Source organism: Dipodomys spectabilis, unplaced genomic scaffold, assembly GCF_019054845.1.
Source record: "Dipodomys spectabilis isolate Male_0828 unplaced genomic scaffold, ASM1905484v1 ptg000581l, whole genome shotgun sequence".
In the NCBI taxonomy this organism is placed as follows: domain Eukaryota; kingdom Metazoa; phylum Chordata; class Mammalia; order Rodentia; family Heteromyidae; genus Dipodomys; species Dipodomys spectabilis.
The window spans coordinates 408,000-414,124 of record NW_024871258.1 but is presented as its reverse complement, the minus strand read 5'-3'; the positions used below and the strand labels follow the sequence as shown (position 1 = coordinate 414,124).

General features: G+C 34.9%; 1 non-coding gene across 1 annotated transcript; it reads right to left on the bottom strand.

Annotated features, from left to right (window-relative positions):
* Nucleotides 1–4,257: 4,257 nt before the first annotated feature.
* LOC122100515 lies at nt 4,258–4,364 on the bottom strand. The gene has a single exon (XR_006146184.1). It is a non-coding gene; the product is annotated as a U6 spliceosomal RNA (small nuclear RNA).
* Between the last annotated feature and the right edge of the window lie 1,761 nt (nt 4,365–6,125).

Genomic DNA, 6,125 nt, shown 5'->3' with positions numbered 1-6,125 from the left:
TCCTCCACCATCTTCCCAGAAAGAAAGGTTGGACAAATAGGATTGTATGAAGTTGGAGAACTTCTGCATGGCAAAGGACATAGCTAGCAAGATCAACAGAAAGCGTACAGATTGGGAGAGATCTTCACTAGCCATACAACAGACAAGGGTCTCATATCTAAAATATACTTGGAACTCAAAAAATTAAATCCCCCAACAACAAATCCTCAAAGAAACAACTGCCCAATAAATAAGTGGGCTAAAGACTTGAAGAGAAACTTCTCTGAAGAAGAATGAAGGATGGCCAATTGACACAGGAAGAAAAATGCTCAATCTCCCTAGCCATAAAAGAAATGCAAATCAAAACAACATTGAGATACCACCTCATCCCAGTTAGAATGGCTATAATCAAGAACTCTAACAACAACAGATGTAGGAGGGGATGTGGACAGAAGGGAACCTTACTGCATTGTTGGTGGGAGTGTAAACTTGTTCAACTACTTTGGAAAGCAGTATGAAGGTTCGTGAAAAGACTTCACATAGACCTCCCCTATGACCCAGCAATCCCACTTTTGAGCATTTACCCAAATGTTTAAAAACAAGACCACACTAAAGCGACCAGCACAACTATGTTTATTGCAGCATTATTTACCATAGCTAAGATATGGAACCAACCCAGATGCCCCTCAGTAGATGAATGGATCAAGAAAATGTGGTATATATACACAATGGAATTCTATGCCTCCATCAGATAGAACGACATTGCCCCATTTGTTAGGAAATGGAAAAACTTGGAAAAAATTATATTAAGTGAAGTAAGCCAGGCCCAATGAAACATAGGTCCCACGGTTTCCCTTATTTGCAATATCTAGTATATGTATGAGTCAAGCGGAAAAGGTCAGATAATGTGATGTTAGGAAAATGAACCCTTAGATAGGTATTTTAATGTTTTTTTATTTCATGCATTTGTTTCTAATGCATTTATAAGATTAACTCTTTGTTGCTTTGTATGTCCCTCCCCCACAGTATAACCCCTGCTTTCACTATATTTTATGTCAGTATAACTTGTGGAGGAGATGGGGAAAAACAAGTCGTTTAAGGATACAGGTGGACCTGTTGCAACAATGAGAAGTACAAGTTGTCATGTAGAAAAAGAGCTTTACAACGTTGGTGTGGGGGGGAGGGGGGAGGATTGGGTGGGGGGTAGGGGGGAGATTGGGAAGTGATGTGAAGGGTAAACAAAGGAGGAGGCTGCAATGCTTGATAAGAAATGTACGCATTATCCTGCCCATGTAATTGTAACCCCTCTGTACAGTATGTTCACCAAAAAAAATTAAATTTGAAAAAAATAAAATAAAACTCCTTTCTCTGCGAGAGCTTGTTTAGCCTCCAGCTTCTCCTCCGCCATCTTCCCAGAACTCCTTATCATATTAATTTTGAATTACATTTCTCTAATGATCTCAGTTCACAAACCATTAAGCCAGCATAGAAGTTGTATTACACACAACTTTGTTAGCCCACTGGCGATTTTCAGGGCTTTATGGAAAAGATGTCTATTCAGAACTTTTGTCCAATTTTAATCAAGTTTCTTGTTAATCTCATCTTTAATCTCTCTATACAAAATCAGTAATTAATTCAAGGTAGTAGATAGAAAAATATTAAGCCACTCCTAATATTTTTCAATTTTCAATAAAATGATATTGCTTAAATCATTTTCTGTTAATGCTTGAGACCTTATAATTCAATTTAGTTAGACCTTTAACAAGGCTATGTGCATTTTATTTATTTTACGTTAATTGTTCTTTCCAAAGTCTATGTGTCTAATTTCCCTTGCTCTCTTTCAGTCTCAAGTAGTTCAGATTTCAAACTGAAGAATAAATGGAAGGAAGCAAACAAAAAAAATACAGTTCCTCTCATCTGATGATGCCTCTACAAGAAGGAAGAAAGAGTTCCTACTTCTAAGGACCTATGCTAGGATATCAAAAAGAGAATTCATTCTTCTAGGTCTTCCTTAAAATGTAAACCACAACATATCGCGAAGGTACTTTTATGTTTTATCAGTTTTTCACATTTTCATATGGACTTCACCTCAGTCTACAACATTCATTCATTATTCTTTCCCTGATACTTTTACACTACCAAGACGTAAGATATAAGATAACCAGTTTGATTAACAGAATAAGAAGTTATCACCCTGGTTTCCTTGGAAGCAGAACATGGTCAATAGATAACATTACTTCTGGTTTCTCACTACATGTAATGGTTTTTGTAATGCTTATTGTATTCTATTTAGTATTTAAAAAAAACTGCTGGCTAAACTCAAAGCTCCTTCACAGAAGTTTAGGTTAAGTACTTCACAAGTTTTATTTCCCTTAATTCTTAAGATAATATTTGTTATAATGCTAATGTTATTACCATTTTAGTGTTGGGAAAAATTGTAATTAAATGCCTTAAGTAGATGACCCAAAGACATACAGTGAGAAAGGAAATGAGGCAAAGTTTCCAAAAGCCTTTTAGCAGTACACAGAAGGTAGGTAAAAGCTCTCCATTCTCTTACATTCTCAATTCAATATTCATATTGTCCAAGAAATAATAGCATAGCAATTAATGTCCATGGTGATTGTTTTCTGTTACATTTTGTCTTCAACACAGACTGTGTTGGTGAGATTGGGTTATCATGTAGAGAGTTGAGCTTATCAATTGAGGAAACTTCCAGTTTCCTTTTTAAAAAGTACTAAAACATTTAAATATTATCATTAACTGACTTTTAAGAATAAAAAACCTAAAAAATTCATATACAATCACCCAAAATGCTTTCAAAGTAGGAGATGATAAAACAGGACCCTGTGAAGTAAATTTTCTTCTACTTTTGAAATTATTCTGAAAACCTTGTGCTGGATGGTCGCACCTGTAATCCTAACTCCTCCGGACATCTACTCAGGAGCCCGAGATCTGTGGATAACAGTTGGAACCCAATCAGGGCAAAATAAATTCATGAGATAATTTTTCAAAAAATTATTGAACTAGCATAGGGCCAAGAATGAAGATGTAGCTTATATAGTAGCTCACCAATCTAGAGAGAAAAGGCCTAGCAAGACCTTGAAGCCGTGATTTGAAATTCTGAGCATGCCAACAGAAATGCAATTTCCTGTACACGCATGCTACTTGCGCGCGTGCGTGCACACACACACATACACACATACATCCATTCTAAATATCTTCATATCAGTGTTTTGCATTAATTTCTTTGTTAACGATATTATATAAGCAAAATAAAGGAAATAAACTCCTCCCTCTTAGAAAAGTTTTATACTTTTTATTGTAAAAATACTGTACACAGGTGTCATATTTACATGAGCTAGGTAATGAGAACAATTCCTAACAAGCATTGTTACCTCCTCCTTTATTTTTCCCCTACCATTCCTTCCCTCGCACCTCCACAAGTGCACTCCCCTCCCCCCTTCCCCTGCCTAAATTGTAACGTTCATTTTTCAGCATAGTGTTTTGTGCATCTCATTGTTACAATGGGTAAACCTGTATCCCTATTTAGGGATTTTGTTTTTTTCCTTCCTCTCCCCAAATTAGAAGAGCATATATACAAGATATAGGCGCATCAACTTCAAATACAGTGAAAACAGTTGTTATAGCATGGGGAGGAACCTATAAAAAGACACAAAAAATCACATTGCACATTATAAGTACATTAGAAACAATAGCAAAAAAGAGAAAAATTCTTGTATCCCTATCTTGGGTTTCATTTCCCGGAACATCATGTTATCTGGTCATATGGACATACCTTTTGACCTTTTCTGCTTATACTATACATATATTAGTTATTGAAAATTAAGGAAACCATGGGACCTGTGTTCTTTTGGATTTGGCTTACTTCACTTAATATTTTTTCCATATCTTTCCAATTTCTAACTAATTGGATGATGCCATTCTTTCTGATGGAGGCATAGAATTCCATTGTTTATATAAAACACATCCTCTTGATCCATTCTTCTGCTGAGGAGCATCGGGGTTGGTTCCATATCTTAGTTATCTTAAATAATGCTGCAATAAATGTAGTTGTGCTGGTAGTTTTAGTATGGTCTTGTTTGTGATCATTTGGGTAAATGCCCCAAAGTGGGATTTCTGGATCATAGGGGAGATCTATGTGGAGTCATTTGAGGAACCTCCATACTAATTTCCAAAATGGTTGAAAAAGTTTACACTCCCACCAAGAATGCAGTAAGGTTCCCTTCTGTCCACATCCCCTCCAGGATCTATTGTTGTAAAACTATGGAATGCTTCAGGAAATTGCCTGTCATCCTTGCGCAGGGGCCATGCTAATCTTCTCAGTATCATTACAATGTTAGTTTATGTGATGCTGAATTGAGCACAGAATATTTTTTATATATAAAGTGTAATTGATTTTCTTAAACTAGGCAATTCAACAAAAAGTAAGTTTAGAAGAATTGTGAAATTTTAGAACCATGTACTTCTTACATAAGCACACATTTAAGAATAATGTCAAGATGGACATGTTAAAAACAAAATAATTCCAGATATTTGTGGTTCAAGAGATGTGTAGGGGAAATAATTCAATTGTTCTATACAAGGCACATGTCATAATGAACACAGCAGCAAGTGTTAAGGGTTGTCAAAAATTTTAGTGTTTTATATCTATTTAATTTTAAGATTATATGCCAAAATTAGGACTGTTTGGCAGGTATAAAATTTTCTATAATGTATTTAAGATTTATGTTAGCAGACGTATAGTACTAAGTATGTACATTTCAGAATTTATAGAAACTTTGTTAATGAGAAGTTGCAAAGTCTTTGTGTGAAGAAGCAGAATGAAGGATTAAGACTTGCTTACTACACAGTTCTTGTTAAAATTTAGGGATTCCTTACTTTATATTTTAGCGAGGAACAAGAGATGATATAAGCCATAAACAAATAATGAGATGAGCCATAAATAATAACCTTAGTGTGTAACTTTGAAGACTATTCATAGCCTATAAAAATCTTGTTGAACATCATAATCTTAGGCGGTTTAAAATGTACAGGAATATGAGAAAATAGAAAATCTAATATGTAGTGCACTTCAAATACTAAAAACACTGGTAATTTTTTTGTTTTTTATTTTATTAATCATTATTTAATTATTGGTTTTCTTTGTAGCATTGTTTTACTTGTTATATAATACAACTTTTTGTTAGTCATCATTAGGAGGTACTTTGAGAAGGTTACTGGGGTGGTCAAACCATTTTTTTTATAGGTGCATGTGAATTTACAACTAGGAAAATTAAGAACAAAATATTTATTAAAAAATGATCAAGTAGAGTCTGAATCAGGAGAGTTGATACATGTCCACAACTAAAATCTTAGCCCTAGGTTGAAGCAACAGTATTACAGAGTTGAGGCCACAAATGTGAGAGACTGTGTTTTGTTTTGTTTTGTTTTATTTTGACTTTGTTGGTCATGGGGCTTGCACTCTGGGGCCTGAGTGCTGTTCCTCAGGCAAGGCTAGCACTAACACTTGAGGCAGAGCACCATTTCCATCATTTTCTACTTATGTGGTGCTGAGGAATCAAACTCAGGGCCTCATGCATGAAAGGCAAGCACTCTACCACTGAGCCAACTTCCTAGCACTTGAGAGACTGTGTTTTTAAAAAAATCATCTAAACAACATTTTCCTTTTGCTTTGGGTTATATAAGGAAATATATAAATATCTTTTTCTATTTTTGTGAATTGTTGTACTTCTAAATTTATAGTAACTTCAGCCACTTTATCCTTTTCAAAGTCATGAAATATCTCTGAGAGTTTGCTGCTGTGAAGATCGTTTTTGCATTTATAATTTCTTCTGAGTCACTTTTATTTTTATCAACATAACTTTATATTTCATGTTGATGGATTACAAATATCAAATACCTGCAAATGAACACATAGAGTCTAAAGATAGCAGTATGAATATTCTCATACAGCTCTTGTTTATCTATTATTCACTTTCAATATTATGATATTTCTCTCTCTCTTTCACTCTGTCTCATTTCCTCTCTTTCTCTTCCATGCCCCATGTCTGCTACTTAGAATTTCTGCTGGGCTACTATTATGCTTCAGGATCTGCTAGTTTTGTGGGAACATGAAAGCAACCATC